The sequence below is a fragment of the Macaca nemestrina genome, chromosome 13, assembly GCF_043159975.1.
Source record: "Macaca nemestrina isolate mMacNem1 chromosome 13, mMacNem.hap1, whole genome shotgun sequence".
NCBI classification, from domain to species: domain Eukaryota; kingdom Metazoa; phylum Chordata; class Mammalia; order Primates; family Cercopithecidae; genus Macaca; species Macaca nemestrina.
Window position 1 is genome coordinate 52,968,726 of NC_092137.1, and position 17,204 is coordinate 52,985,929.

The 17,204-nt window shown below is 39.3% G+C and overlaps 1 long non-coding RNA gene across 1 annotated transcript; it reads right to left on the reverse strand.

Moving 5' to 3' along the window:
* Positions 1-10,703: 10,703 nt before the first annotated feature.
* LOC139357845 (uncharacterized) lies at positions 10,704-16,020 on the reverse strand. The gene is made up of 2 exons (XR_011611725.1): positions 15,328-16,020; positions 10,704-12,327 (listed from the first exon to the last, which is right to left on the reverse strand). It is a non-coding gene; the product is annotated as an uncharacterized lncRNA (long non-coding RNA).
* Positions 16,021-17,204: the final 1,184 nt, after the last annotated feature.

Genomic DNA, 17,204 nt, shown 5'->3' on the forward strand with positions numbered 1-17,204 from the left:
CATCTCTGTCTCATGGGTTGTGGTCTTAATCCCAAGGCAGTCAATTTTAGGCCTGGGAACATTTTCTTAACTCTCTCTCAGTGCTTGCTTCCCAAGGGCAGGAAGAAAAAAGGATTTATTAATGAAAAGAGAATAGACTGCTCTTTTCACAAAGATGAGACTGTGTGGATATAGAACACTGCCCGGGAATCACAAATAACTACTGTGAACTGATGATGAGAAACCTTAGGGATCAAAATAAAATGCTAAGCCACCATTCTAGGGAAAAAGAAATCACAGAATACTTTAAAAAACAGACAGCAAGCATGAATTTTTCATTACTTTTGGAAGAAGCAGTATAGATTTCTGGCAGATGAATTCTATTGTGATAATTTCACTGTCTTTCAAATATATGAATGGAGAAAATGGTTAATTTATTTTATGGGAGAATGATCAACTTTCAAGAGATTGCTCTATGAACACTTCAATTTTAAAGATGCCAGATGTTTCTGAAATATTTCACCAAGTCAATCTGTGATTCAATGAACCTTCTTTGAACCATACTAGTCTTCAAATGCTCTGACCAGTATGGGTTGATCGCTCTCTAGCTGTGACATAAAACTGTTTACTTAGACCTTCTTTCATCAACAACTTGGAACTCACTTTCATCTCTCTGGTATTGGAGGCTGTTTTTTTTCTTTCTTGGATACACTTCTACTTTAGCTCAATAGCTTCCTGAAAAACATTCATGGAAGTTAATTTTTAAAGATCTTTTATCACTAAGATACCTTTATACTAAGTATTGCTATCAGTTACCATAGGTTACGCATGTTAAAGTGTTACATGACACCACAGTTTATGTAGATGTGAGTACTTCTGGTCTGATTCTCTAATTCTCTTTCTCTTCTTTGCTTTTAACCTGTATTTTCTGGGAGACCCAAAACTTACTTTTTACACTTTCTATTGAGGTTTTTACATTTTAAAATCATATTTCTATTCCCTACTGCTCTTGTTAATACTCTTTAATAGCAGCATAGCAACCTGTTCTGGCTTCATGAATGTATTTTCTCTTATCTTTCTGATAATATTAATAATTTTCCAAGTTTTATAAATGAAATATCTGCATTTCTTTCAAACTGAATATTATTATTTTGTTTGCTTTGATGTCTGACCTCAATATTAAAGACTTTTTCAATGTTGGGTGTTTCTTGGCTAACTACTGATATTTACGTATGGAAATTGAAAGTTAACTGAAAACCAGGAGTAGCCCATGAAGTTTGTTAATTCTAAGTGTTTTGAGAGGTGATTGAACTTTTACGCTGGAAAAACATGACTATACAGCCTTAGGTCCTTTCTCTTGGGCTAAGCTGATCCCAGGGCATAATAATAGCAATAAACACTTGCCTGGTATTTATTACATGCCAGAGTTCCAAGTACTTATAAAGTAATATTTTATTTAATCCCAAGAAATTTATTAGAAAGGTACTCTTTTTATCCCAGTGTTATAAATGAGGATACTGAGATAAAGAGAAATTGAGTAACTTGTCCAAGGTCACACAGCTAACTCCTAGCACACAACCCAGCAGACTGGCTCCAGCATCCAGAACACCACATTGCCTCTTGTGTTCCCACTGAGAAGATATAAGCTCAGAGTTACATGGGTGAAAGGGCTACAATTTCAACATTCTTTGTGTGGACAGTTTTTTGCTTAATCTCCCCGTGTTCCATAAACAGCCTTCAACACTACTTGGTGTTGCCTCTTGTACTCAGCCAGTACCAAATCTTTGTGTTTTACCCTTTCTAGAGGATAAATCTTGAGGCTTCTGCAGCATCACAGAAAGTTGTCCTACTGCTTGGAGGGAAGGTCTGAGGTCTACAAGACTTATTAAACAGATTTTTGACCAATCTTTTCATTATTACAACTATCTTCTGACTTCCAGTGGATCTAGTGCCATGGATTCATGAGATGTGATGTGTGTGTGTGGAAATCATGGTGCTTCCCAGCTTTTACAATGACCAGCTTAGAATTTAGATTTTCAGATGGGCCAAAGTATTTACCATATGTTCTTTTGGTTTCCAGTTCCCCAAATTTTATCATCTCCTTTCCCATTTCTGAAAATGTTTCTTTTCTTTCTTCTTTTTTTTTTTTTTTCCAAAGATGGAGTTTTGCTCTTTCTGCCCAGACTTGAGTGCAATGGCACAGTCTTGGCTCACTGCAAGCTCCGCCTCCCTGGTTCAAGCGATTCTCCTGCCTCAGCCTCCTGTGTAGCTGGGATTACAGGCGCCCGCCACCATGCCTGGCTAATTTTGTATCTTTAGTAGAGACAGCATTTCACCATGTTGGCCAGGCTGGTCTTGAACTCCTGACCTCGGGTGATTCACCCACTTTGGCCTCCCAAAGCGCTGGGATTACAGGCATGAGACACCGTGCTCGGGCGGAAAATATATATTAAAAAAAAAAATTCCCTTACTGTTTTAATGAGTTATTAGTAGGAAGCAGAGACAAATTTTATACCAAATATCCTATTTCTCTTTCTTTCTTTCTTTCTTTTTTTTTTTTTTTTTTTTTTTTGAGAAGGAGTCTCTCTCTGTCGCCCAGGCTGGAGTGCAGTAGCGCGATCTCGGCTCACTGCAAGCTCCGCCTCCCGGGTTCACCCCATTCTCTTCCCTCAGCCTCCTGAGTAGCTGGGACTACAGGTGTCAGCCACCGCGCCCGGCTAATTTTTTGTATTTTCGGTAGAGACCCGGTTTCACTGTGTCAGCCAGGATGATCTCGATCTCCTGACCTCGTGATCCACCCGCCTCGGCCTCCCAAAGTGCTGGGATTACAGACGTGAGCCACCACGCCCGGCCTCAAATAGCCTATTTCAACTGGAACTTAGTTATGTTTTTTCATTTGAAAACATCTATTTTAGATGAACTACTCTCCCATGGCAAGCATTGGAACTTATCTTGTGTAAACAAATTTACTTACCAGATATTACACCTGGAAGGAAGAATGATTATTTGCTGAGTAATCATCTGTATACCAGGCAATGGACAGACAATTTAATCATCTTTGCTTGCTAGTGTATCCATTCAATACATAATAATACGCCAGACTTTATGTATAAATTAAAATAAGCTGTGGGGAGATGCTGTCCTCAGGAGGCATTTGGCAACTGCCTGAAGACATTTTAGTTGTCACAACTGGGTGGGGGGTGCTACTGGTATCTATCCAGCATAAGCCAGAGATGCTTCTAAACATTCTACAATCCACAGAATGGTCGTGACATCAAAGAATCATCTTGCACAAGATGTCAATAGCACCAAGGTCACGACATTGTGAAATAAAGTCTTGTGAAAATAATAACCAGTTGAAATTGTAAAGACCTGGTTTCTCCTACCAGCACTGCTTTAGATCCTCTGATATTTGTGTCTTGGTTCCCTTCGATTTTATCCAAAAGGGAGCCTCAAATTGCATTGCTGTTAGCCTGTTACTTCATCTACAGGATGCTTCGGCTCAAAGAGGGAAAGTTTTCCCAAATCCTTTACTTCTGCTTTTATCAGAATGAAGTAGAAGACTGCTCTCCTATAGCAAAAAAATCTTCTATAGCAACAGCGATGAAGATCCACAAGGATGGCGACCTAAGACAATCTGCCCCCAGCCTTGTGAATACTGACTGGAAAGCCGGGGCTACGTAGAAGTGCCTTTGGCAGACCGGGCACGGTGGCTCATGCCTGTAATCCCTGCAGGATTGGGATTACAGGAGGCCGAGGCGGGCGGATCACGAGGTCAGGAGATCGAGACTATCCTGGCTAACGCGGTGAAACCCCGTCTCTACTAAAAATACAGAAAAATTAGCCGGCGTGGTGGCGGGCACCTGTAGTCCCAGCTACTCGGGAGGCTGAGGCAGGAGAATGGCGTGAACCCGTGAGCCAGAGCTTGCAGTGAGTCGAGATGGCACCACTGCACTTCAGCCTGGGCAACAGAGCCAGACTCCATCTCCCCCCCCAAAAAAAGTGACTTTGGCGAGAGTACTTCTGCTCACAGACAAAACAGGAAGTAGCTTCCTCCCCTAAAGAAAGCCGGCTTTTCCAGGCAGTGTGAATGCCTACATTACCTTTTGTGAATTAAAGAATTGGTCTCACTGTGCCAAAAACTTAAAACAGATTCCACAATTGAAGGTTTCTAAAGTTGCTATACTTTCTGAAGAACATCTCATGGGAAAGAGTTTATTTAGGCAAAAAACATACAGTTTTCTCCAGTCATAAAAGATTTATTGTGTGAGGGATTTGCTATACCAGAGACTGGAGATACTGTAACAAAATTCATCTGCCACAAAAATGTACAACTACTTTCAAAGATAATGAAAAATTCATAGCTCAGTTTTTTCTTTAACAGAGTTGGTATCATTTTCAAGTAGAGTGAAAAGGCGTATGTTCTACATTATCTTCAGTTCTAATGTGGAAAAGAAAAGCGTTTTATTTTTCTGTGAAACTAGATGATAGTTCATTTCCACGTAAGTGCCTCTTCATCACTCTGTCCTGACCAACCTTCCCCTCCATTTTACCTGAGTCCTTATAGGAGTCCACATCTTCCCTATTCTGACCTTCCGGATGTGGGTCTTCATCACTAGTTGTGTGTAAGCGTGCACATGTGTGTGCCTGTGTGTGTCCTGGACTGGGGAAGAGGCATGTATTCTTTCTAGAATTCTAAAAGAACATGTAACCAAGTGCTTTAAATTTACAGCTTTGTCCATGTTGCCCTGTTTCTCTTGGATTTTAAAATACACGCTCATTATATTGACCAATTTTCACAACACTCACAGCAATTCTGAAAATTGTATGGTCACTTTTTTTTTTTTAAGGAGATCTCGATTAAGGTAAATACTTCTATAATCATGTCATTTACACTTTGGCTTATTTTCTCACTTAACTATAAAAATGAACATAAAATTACCTTCTACTATCTTGTCTAAATCTTTATCTTTCTCTCCTAAATATAATACCAATATCGTGAGGGTCATTGCCCATTAGAATATGACAAGAAGCAGTCGATTTTCTTCCCGCAGAACAGATATTTGAAACAACACAGGGGACTCTTAAGCAAAGCCTATTATTTTCTCCAAGCTGAACTTGGAAGTTGCCGGACCAAGCAGAAAACAGATTGGTGGTGTTTCAGTTCAAAAATACTTAAATGCTTAATCACTTCAAAATTTTAGCTAACTCTTTGAAAAAGAAATGAATTTTCTGGGATCTTTTCTAATTCAGGTAATACACCTTTTCTTAAGATCTTTTGGTACTTAAGTGAACATGAACATTTTCCTAAGGCATATTAAATAAATACACACATAAAATTAAAATATATAATTATGTTTTATGACAGTGTTGATATAAAGATGAAAATATAAGTATACATTCAAACATTTTCTTAAAAAATTCGTTTTTTTCTGATTTAAAAAATGAAAATATTTTCATGGGCCCCTAACAGTATCACAAGCCCTAGGCACTGTGCTAGCTTTGTCTGGTAGATAAGTTGGCTCTGAGTTCTGCCATACTCTGTTGGTCAAAGCAACCACAGGGCTTACTAGATTCAATGGGATGAAAAGTTCAGCTCTACTTTTTGGTGGGTTAAAGTCAAGGAAACATTTCAGAAGAGTATGTGGATGGGAGATACTGTTACAATCATCACTGGAAAATAAAATCTGTCAAAATGAATGTGCTTCTGAGAAACATGTGCCCTTTTGCTTTCTTTCTTGGAATGTACATATATAATAACTGAAGATCTATTCCCAAAATCATTGAGAAGGATTAAAGTAATATTTCCTGGTACTCAAGATTTTCAGGGAAATGTAAATCAGCCATACTGTTTTCAAAATGTTGGTATACAAATATAAAGATATATTGTACACTCAGGAAATTGTTGCTGAAACAATTATAACTTTACAGATATTTTCAAAAAATCTAAGTGTATTTATGAGAAAATAATTTCATAGGCAAGTCAAACACAATACTAAGGAAACTGATGTTATGTTGCTTCAATTTCAATGCAAAGTAAAAGCCCAATTGAGTAAACATGTATCCATACCATGTCATCAAATGAATGAAAGAGTTACCAGTGAGTATCCATGTTGGTTTAATGGACCTGACTGTTTTTGACGTATCTTGGTGCAGAAGACAACACCTGCAACGTCCTGAGAAATTTAAGCGTCTCTCTTTCTCTGTCTCTGCCTCTCTCTCTCTCTCAGGCATGCACACACATACACACAATCTATTATGTACAGTTTAACAGAAAAAATATTTCTAAATAACAGAAATACTACATGTAGGTGACAAAGTGGAAATTCAGTATACTCAAGATTACTCTGGGTATTTTTCTTTCTCTTCTATAGAAATATGAGGCGATTTTTATTAATGCATGGTAATATACTAGACTGTGGTTGTGTAAGTCCACATACTCAAGGCTATTTCAAAATACCAATTATAGCAGCACTGGGTTAGCTTGGAAGGCTGGAATGAACAGATGGTCTAGTATGTGGAAGATTGATTTCACATGTATGAGACAAAAACTAAGTCAAAATGGAGAACAACACAATATCATACAAAATAATCATTTCAAGAACAGAACATGTAAGAATGGACTAGACTCCTGTACAATTTTCAAAACATCACAAAATATAAACTAATATGTACAGAGGTAGCAATAATTTAGACACTAATTTTGATATTTCAAATGTATAAAAAATTAGTCTTTTATCCATCCAGCACTCATTCTTTTGGAAATTTCACCCCTCCATTGTTTAGAGAAAGTGACCTTTCTCCAAACCCTACTCACTCCAAGAATATGGTTTAAAGTTAACATTCCATCTTAAAGCCTTACCTCTACTGCCACAGAACTGATCTGCTGTGGAGCTTTAATACAATTGATTTTACTCAGGGATTTTATAAAATAATTCTCAGAAACTGATAATTGCAATAAACAGTTACCAAGTACTGCATTATGTGTCAAGTACTTTTGCCTATGTTACCTTATGTAATTTTTTCAATAGCTCTAAGAAGAGATAATATTATTAGTCACACTTTACAGATGAGAAAACTGAGGCACAGAGAACTTACCTGCTTGATTGGGGTTACACAGCCAGTAAGTACAGTATTTAAACCAAGATTAAAACCCAGGCAGTGGGTTAAAACAGCAGAGCGTGTAACCTTAGTTATTATGTTCTTTTATCTTTAGGACATCAAATTTGGAAAGAGCAAACATGGCTACAGGAAAACTCCAAGGAAAATATTAATAATGATTATTTATAATTTGTCTAAAGGGGTTAAACTTATTATGAAGTTTCAAAAACAATGCTTATTATGATTAAATCCTTATAATTACAGATACACTCATAAACTGTAAAGTTCAAAGTTTCAAATACTTAAAGAATATAAATTACACTCTTTTTGAAGCTATCATGATATACATACCTGTCTTAGTCCATTTTGTGCCACTATATAGGAATACTTGAAACTGAGTAATTCATAAAGAAAAAAGGTTTAATTGGTTAATGACTCTGACAACTAGGAAGTTCAATATTGGGCATCGGGTGAGAAATGCCCAATCATAAACCTCCTAGTTTTCAGAGTCGCAGACCAATTAAACATTGAGCTGCTTACACTCATGGCAGAAGGCAAGGGAAGTTAGAGTGTCCAGGGACATGGCAAGGGAGGAAGCCAGAGAGAGAGGATGTACCGGGCTCTTTTTAACAACCAGCTCTCAGGGAACTAAGAGAATGAGAACTCATTTACCCCGAGGGAAGGCACTAATCTAGGCATGAGGAATCTGCCCCCATGACCCAATTCCCCACCAGCAGGCTCCACTTGCAACCTGGAGATCAAATTTCAACATGAGGTTTGGAGGGGACAAACACCGAAGCCCTAGCAATACCATACGAGAGCTTTTTTATTGGGAACTTATCCATGAAAAAGCACCCTTTCATTTTACTGGAATTAAGGTAGAAATTAGTTTCTCAGCTGATTAGAAACACTGTGTCTCACTCCTATAAAGGTAGCACAGAAAGCTTCGCTGTTCATTAATGGTAGATTTGTGTCTGATTACAGCCCTCACTAGGCTCTAGGATTTGGAGAACAGACATACTCACTTGTCCTCAAGGTTATCCAGAATAGAAACACTCCAGTTTATAAAGGTGTCGCTTTGAGAGTGGCCAGAAGCCTACACTTGTTTTGTCAATAAATCAAAAGCTTTGGTCTCCTGGGCTGTTTGCCCTATCCCTTTCTTGCTACTTTGTTCATCCCAAACAATAAATCAATAGGCCAATCCTGGCCAATCCTAAAGTGTTTCAGCAGGACACAGAGCAGTGCATTTTGTGGTGCTAAACTTTGTGCTTCTTGCATGCTCTCTGGATACAAATAATAGAGCTCTCACTTTAATGTGTGGGGTTAAGAGAGAATACTTTGTGAGTATATATGACACATCAGAGTCTATAAACTAAAGTTGCTTCTTTCCTGGAAATTGATCCTAAAACTCAAGTTGTGAAGTCATAGTGTAAAATAGTCTGTAGGTCCTAAATAACTCAACTTTGGTGCCTCCTGTGATATTTTTATTCTGGAATTCTGCTTACATTGTGAGTCTCACCTCCTACTTCCACCAGGGTCAAACTTTTTATTCTCAGGTGAGCTCCAAAATCCAGACTAAGTAAAGCAATGAGAGGATTGATTTTTTTTCCCCTGTGATTACTCTCTAAAGGGAGGAAGCCAGGAACTGCTCTTCATTGTTATACTTGAAAGGAATTAAAAATAATTCTCTTAGAATAACTCTAAGATACATTTTCCAGGCTAGCTTTTTTTTTTTTTTTTTTTTTAAACAGTCTTGCTCTGTTGCCCAGGCTGGAGTACAGTGGCGTGATCTCCACTCACTGCAACCTCCGCCTTCCGGGTTCAAGCAATTCTCCTTCCTCAGCCTCCTGAGTAGCTGGGACTAGCTTCCTTTCTAAATACCCAATTCCTTTCTGGTTGTAACATGTAGAATTAAATACTCAAACCACCATAGGACATACCACTGTGCTTCTAGAGTTGTAGCATTGAAACATCAGGTTCTTTTATCAGTAACTTAGCTTTCAATTTACTAACAAAACTACAGTTCTATGCTAACATTTATTTTTCCTGAGCTGTCTTTATATCACTCTCTCAAGTATCATTATAAAATTTCTACCTTCTGTTGACACTCCTTTACTGGTTCCAACTTTCAGTTCATTTTTTAAATTATTTGCATGGAGTAATTGATTTCTCATTGTTTATATTTTTTGTTTTCTGTATATTGTGATGTTTTGACATATCAAAAGTCTTTCTGGCCAGGGAAATACAACTTTTCCCAAGGACAGCTAAGATCGTGAAGGATCAAGTCAGGGCATGCTTTTGTTATGCAAGCTAACCAATCCAGAGTCATTCCCTTCTCTGTCTGGCCCTACTCTCTAAGCAGCACTGTTCCTCACCTTAATCATCTCAGTACCAGGTAGCAGGCAAATAGGCACCATGTTAACATCTTCAGCCCTGCTGAAATTATTCAAATCAGTGAGTTCTAAACTGTCTACTCTGCCCTGCCTTGCCTTTTCTGTGGAAACAATAAAGATTTGTTTTGTTTTCATAAATGAAGTCCAGATACTGTCAGGTGTTGGAAGTTGTCCTGTTATTCAGTGATGCCTTTGGAGATACAGACTCTTTTCATCTTTTGCATCCACTCTCCTTATGATGTTTGTCTTTGGCCTTAAGATTAAAATCTTGAGAACTATACAAGAACTATAGCTCCAGGTAATTTGACTCTTTTCAAAGCAGGATGAAGGCAAAACATGTTTAGGAATGGGCATCTGGAAAAGGGCAGCCTCAAATGATATGTTTCACAAATAATATATTGGGGACATTGTACATATGAATTATTCATTAAGTATCCAAGTTAGTAATATGTTTCTCAGAATAGATTTCCAGCATAGAGAATGGTATTGACGACATAGAGAATGGTATTGATGATTTCCAGCATAGAGAATAGTATTGAGACATGGCAATAGATGACATCGATTAGAGTGAGATTCTGAGACAAAGGAGAAATGGGAAAGTAGGGGATACATCAATATATAAGACACTTAAGATACTTGATTACAAAAAGAACCCAGGTGTATTCATCTTTTCTCATGCTGCTAATAAAGACATATCCAAACTGGGTAATTTGTAAAGAAAAGGAGGTTAAATGTTCCACAGGGCTCAGGAGGCCTCACAATCATGGTGGAAGGTGAAGTAGGAGCAAAGGCATGTCTTACTTTGTGGCAGGCAAGAGAGTGTGTGCAGGGGAAATGCCCTTTGTAAAACCATCAGATTTCATGAGGCTTATTCACTATCACGAGAACAGTATGGGAAAAACCTACCCCCATGATTCAATTAGCTCCCACCAGGTCCTTCCCACTACATGTGGGGATTATGGGAGATAAAATTCAAGATGAGATTTGACTGGGGACGCAGCCAAACCATATCACCAGGTCTGAGAACCAACAATAAAAGTATAAGAAGGAGAACTAGAAGAAAGTAGTGTGTGTGTATGTGTGTATATGTGTGTGTGGGTGTGTACATATATATATACACACATATATATATATGTATATGAAGGGGTGGCCTGCCCCTCCACACCTGTGGGTGTTTCTCGTTAGGTGGAACGAGAGACTTGAGAAAAGAAATAAGACACAGAGACAAAGTATAGAGAAAGAAAAGCGGGGGCCCAGGGGACCGGCGCTCAGCTTACAGAGGACCCACGCCGGCCCCGGCCTCTGAGTTCCCTTAGTATTTATAGATAATTATCTTTACCATCTTAAAGATAAGGGAGTGGCAGGACAATAGGATCATTTTTAGGGAGGAAATTAGCAGTAAGACATAAGAACAAGGATCTGTGACATGAATAAGTTTAAAGGAAAATCCTGTGCCTTGAGATAAACCTTTTAGCAACATTGTTTCATCCTATCACATGGGGATAAACCTTGGACAATACCTAGCTTTTCTAGGAACAAAGTCACACCCTGCACGCCCAAAATCCATTAAACCTTGAGTTACCACAGCACATGTCTCTTGCAAGGACAAGGTTGGGGGTAGGGTCACAGATTAACAGCATCTCAAATACAGAACAAAATGGAGTCTCTTATGTCTACTTCTTTCTATATAGACACAGTAACAGGCTGATCTCTTTCTTTTCCCCACATTTCCCCCTTTTCTTTTCAACAAAACCACCATTGTCATCATGACACCGAGATTACATACTTCACAAAGTAACAGAATATCACAAAGCAAGTGGAGGCAGGATGAGATCACAGGATGGTGTTAAAATTAAAATTTTTGGGCATGCATAGTCATGGATAACATCTTATCAGAAAACAGGGTTTGAGAGCAGACAACCTGTCTGACCAAAATTTATTAGGTGGGAATTTCCTCGTCCTAATAAGCCTGGGAGCGCTACAGGAGGCCGGGGCTTATTTCATCCCTTCGGCTTCAACTGTAAAAGGCGGCACGCCTCCAAGGGGGTCGTTTATAGGCCTACCCTCAGAGCGCATTCTCTTTCTCAGGGATGTTCCTTGCTGAGAAAAAGAATTCAGCGATATTTCTCCTATTTGCATAATGAAAAGAGAAGAAATATGGCTCTGTTCCGTCCGGCTCACCGGCGGCCAGTTCAAGGTTGCCTCCCTTGTTCCCTGAACATTGCTGTTATCTTATTCTTTTTCCAAGATGCCCAGATTTCATATTGTTCAAACACACGTGCTCCACAAACAATTTGTGCAGTTAAGGCAATCATCACAGGGTCCTGAGGTGACATATATCCTCCTCAGTTTACAAAGAAGATGATAGAATTAAGAGATTAAAGTAAAGACAGACATAAGAAATTACAAAAGTATTAATTTTGGAGAACTAATAAATGTCCATGAAATCTTCACATTTTATGTTTTTCTGTCGTGGCTTCAGCCAGTCCCTGCGTTCAAGGTCCCTGACTTCCCGCAACGTTCTCCCTCCCTTTTCCTCTATATAAATGTGCCATGGTGATGAAGGCTTGTTCGTTAGTCAATGGTGCTCGATTGCGGTGTTTCCGTCTCCGTGGAGGTGCTTTTCTTTGCATCTCCGATGGGTTCATTGTAGAACTTCAAATGTTTAGTGGGTATCCAAACAGGAAGCTGATTTGCTCCTGGTGAAACACAAGCAAAACCTCTTCCCCAGGTTATCACCTTCCCTATTTCCCATGTCTTATTTTTGTTGTCTTTCCACCAAATCAGTTTTCCTTCATGTGGACTGTTCTTTTTACCAGTAAGATGTTGTTCTGCAGAAGTAGTAGTCTGATTTCTATAAATGTTTAAAAAATTTAAAGTATAGAGTGCTAGATTAAGCTGCATCTGAGGAGTGGTATACTCCTTACTGTCTCCCCCTTTTTTTTGTTTAACTAACTGAGTTTTGAGTGTTCTATTAGTTCTTTCAACTATGGCCTGTCCTTGGGAATTATAAGGAATTCCTGTTGTATGTGTAATATTCCACTGATTTAAGAATTTTTGGAAAGCTTTACTACAATAACCTGGTCCATTGTCAGTTTTAATTTTTTCTGGAACTCCCATTACAGCAAAACAAGATAATAAATGTTTTTTAACATGGGAAGTACTTTCTTGATTATCTGGTCCTAAACAATGTAAAATCATTGTACTTTCGTACACTTCTGAAGCTGTGCCTACGCCGACAAGTCTTGTAACAGCCTTTTGTTTAGGCCAATTTTTTGGCCATTGATTTAAAGCAATGACAGAGATATCTGCTCCAGTGTCTACTAACCCTTCAAACTCTTTTCCTTGAATAATGGCCTTACACACAGGTCTGCTCTCAGAGACCAGATTTGCCCAATATGCAGCCTTTCCTGCCGGATCAGTGCTTCCGAACCCTCCTGTTCTTATTATCTCACTGTTTCCAACTTTAATATAAGGTAGGAGTAATAATTGAGCAATCCTGTCTCCTGGACTGGCACTCCAAGGAACTGAGGAACTAATAACCAATTGAATTTCGCCTTTAAAGTCTGAATCAACCACACCAGTATGAATTTGAACTCCTTTTAGATTTAAACTTGATCTTCCTAAAATTAGTCCTACAGTCCCCTCAGGCAATGGGCCATATACCCCTGTGGGGATTTTTTGTGGAGGCTCCCCTGGAAGCAGAGAGACTGCTTGTATGGTGCATAAATCTACTGCTGCACTGCCGTTTGTGGCGGGGGATAATTGCTGTATTGTGATAACTGGCTTATTCCCTGAGACACTTGTGGCAGTGGGGGTTGTTGTTCCTGAAAACCCTGAGGAACAAAGGGCTGAATTTGGAATGCCCCAGTTTGTTGCGGGGCCTGAGGCTGGCCCCTCCTCTCGTTTCCCGACAGTGGTTGCCCATTTTTATCAAATTTAGAACGACATTGATCACCCCAATGTTTTCCCTTTTTACATCTTGGACATAGGCCAGGTGGCTCTTTATCTGTTCTTGTAGTAGCTTGAGTAGTTACATTTTGTTTATTTGAGACTAGGCAATTCTTTTTTAGATGACCAATTTGACCACAATTATAACATCTTCCCCCAAATGTTCTAACCTGTCCTCCTAAAGCAACTCCTGTGATTGCTTGAGCCATAAGCATAGCTTTATGCATAGCTCCTCCAATTCCATCGCAGGCCTTAACGTACTCTGAGATTACATCTGATCCTGCGGGAACCCTTCCTTTTAATGGCTTAATGGCTGATTGACAATCAGGATTGGCGTTTTCATATGCCATCAACTCCACTATGACCTTACGGGCATTCTCATCGGTAATTGACTTTTGAGCAGCATCTTGAAGTCTTGCTACAAAATCAGGGTAGGGCTCTTTAGAGCCTTGTCTTATTGTATTAAAGGAGGGGCAGGCGGTTCCTGGGTCTTGGATTTTCTCCCAGGCCCTAAGGCAGATAGCCCTGATTTGCTCAATGGCCTCATTTGGCATTATTACTTGTTGGTCAACAGTGCTCCAATTTTGACCTATTCCTAATAGTTGATCTGCATCTATGTCAATTGGAGGATTGGCAGTCCTATTTTTTCGGACCTGTACTTGTGCCCCATCAATCCACCAAGTCTTAAATTGTAAAAATTGAGAGGGTGAGAGTGAGGATTTTGCCAGAATCTCCCAATCATAAGGAATAAGTCTATGTCCATGAGCAATGGAATCTAATAATGTTCTCATGTAAGGAGAGTTGGGTCCATACTGTTTTACTCCCTCTTTCATTTCTTTTAGCATTTTTATAGAAAAAGACTTATATCTGGCTTCAGCTATGGGAAGCTCTCCCTCTTGGGCCCCTTCTCCAGGTGGTCTTGCTTCTAATATTACTGGGAATTGCCACGCCTCAATATCTCCTTGTTTTCTTGCCTCATCAATAATTTTATGTAACGCACTACCCTGTGTACTAGGCGGTGCTGTAGGATTAAGTTTCATGGTGGGCGGTTGAGGATATGGCACCCTGCCCTGTGGCACTGGAAATGTTCCTGGCTGTCCATACGGATTTTCTGGGGGCTGCTGATACTGTAGTTCAGCTGGCGGCCAGTATTGATAGGCTACTGGCGGCTGGGTCTTATCTTCTACCGGCTGATATTGTGGACACTGCATTTGGAATGGCATTGCCATGACAGAAACTCTATCTTTTTCTATTTGATCTTCTTTTGGAGTTTGTACTTGTTTAACCTGCATTTGAGGTTGTAAAGTTACAGGCATTTGAGCTGCTGGAAGAGCAGTTGGCCATCGTGGTTTAGACTCTGATGGCTCTGCTAATTCTGGATTTTTTTCTTCTAATTTTAACGTTTCAGGATATACTACCTCCTGTAATTGATTATTGTCAACATTTTGCGTTGACCGAGCCATAGCCGGCTCTGATACACATTCACAGTGTGAACTTTCCTTTCCTTTCCGGGATTCTATCCCTGCCTCTTTTTCACAATCTACTGCACAGCTTTTAGGGACATCAGAAATTGGAACGCTATCTTCTTCTGTTTGAAATGGTTCTAAAGCTACTTTAATAATGACCCAATCATTCCATACTGTGAGCGGAATGATTTTACCTTCCCTGCTTGCTTGTTTTAATTCTTTGCCAATTTTTTCCCAATCTTTTAGATCTAAAGTTCCCTGTTCCGGAAACCATGGACAAAACTGCTCTATTGTTTGAAACAGCGTAATTAGATTTTTGGTAGAGACTTTAACTCCCCCTCTTTTTAAGAGAATTTTAATAAAGCTGCGATAAGAGGCATATTTACTCTTAGTTTGCCCCATTGTTACCCTAGGTTCTTCCGAGCGCACAAGCTTACCGCAAGGCTGACTGTAGACGTACTCGGGAGTCTCTCGTCGACTTGTCCTCAATGACCACGCTCCAGCGTACCTTCACCTTAGAGAAAAGCTTCCACGTTGGGCACCAGATGAAGGGGTGGCCTGCCCCTCCACACCTGTGGGTGTTTCTCGTTAGGTGGAACGAGAGACTTGAGAAAAGAAATAAGACACAGAGACAAAGTATAGAGAAAGAAAAGCGGGGGCCCAGGGGACCGGCGCTCAGCTTACAGAGGACCCACGCCGGCACCGGCCTCTGAGTTCCCTTAGTATTTATAGATAATTATCTTTACCATCTTAAAGATAAGGGAGTGGCAGGACAATAGGATCATTTTTAGGGAGGAAATTAGCAGTAAGACATAAGAACAAGGATCTGTGACATGAATAAGTTTAAAGGAAAATCCTGTGCCTTGAGATAAACCTTTTAGCAACATTGTTTCATCCTATCACATGGGGATAAACCTTGGACAATACCTAGCTTTTCTAGGAACAAAGTCACACCCTGCACGCCCAAAATCCATTAAACCTTGAGTTACCACAGCACATGTCTCTTGCAAGGACAAGGTTGGGGGTAGGGTCACAGATTAACAGCATCTCAAATACAGAACAAAATGGAGTCTCTTATGTCTACTTCTTTCTATATAGACACAGTAACAGGCTGATCTCTTTCTTTTCCCCACAGTATATATAAAACTGAGGGAAAATTTTCTTAGAATGTACCACAGTCTACAAGGGGGCAAAATAAGAGCTATGTGGCAGTTAGATGGACTTCTGTAACTTTTATAAGAATAGTTTTCATTGAGTGTGGAAAGAATTGCTAGCCTACTGTATATCGAGGCATGAATCAGAAGCATTAAATCAAAATGGGCTGTAGACAACAACCTCCAAAAGTTTGGTAGTAAGGAGAAAGGAGGAGAAATTCAGAATCAACAAGAGATTTTTTTTTAACGGAAGAAAAACTGTTGTTAGTGTTTGGAAGATTAGAGAACACCTGTAGGCTGAAGTGGGAAAAGAGTGAAGAAAATGATTGAAACTAGAAAAGAGAGTAATTTATCCAAGTCCCGTGAGAATTGTGAGCAGTTGGGTCAAGAATGCAGGTAAGGTTCTGCGTTTCAGAGAAAACTCAGTTTCCTTTTTTGGTAATTTTTGTATTCCTTAAATTTTCACAAATAATCACATATCACAAATATAATAAAAAGAAAAACAAATTATCTTTATGTTCAGCTCATGTTGAACCCAGATTCAAGTAGAGATAATGCATGCAGGGAGCCCTGTGCATTGCCTAGCATGTGTTCACATAGTTCTGTTTCCCTCTTCTACTGAGTTAAGAGTGAACAGTAGATAATCAATGCATAACGATTTAGATACTCTTAGAAATGGACACAACAAAATTTAACGAAATTCAATAGCTGGGGTTTTTCTATATCTTAAATGATGCTAGGCTTAGAATATCTTTAGGCAAAAAGTAATAACAAATTAATGCATTCTCTGATCCCTTTGAAGAAGGGATTCATCTATTTCTGTAAGGTAGCTAGTAAAGTAATGCTTATGATTTAGATCTTATGAAAGCACAATTCAGTTCATTAAACTAAGGGGCTGGAATTCCTGGATGCATGGCTGCAGTTCTGACCTTTTCATCAGAGCTCTTCAGCCCCTAGTTTTGGGAACTGAGATCCTACACCTTGAGAAAAACGCCAAAGGCAGACTGCCTTATTTATTGTTTTTTTAATGCTGTAACTAAAAATAACCAAAATGATACTAAAATGGTTCTCATTTAGTAGTATCAGTTTCCCTGGGGATCAGAGAGGTAACATCTTCGGATTCTTGAGAGGGAACAAATAACTTCCAAATTTCCTATCTG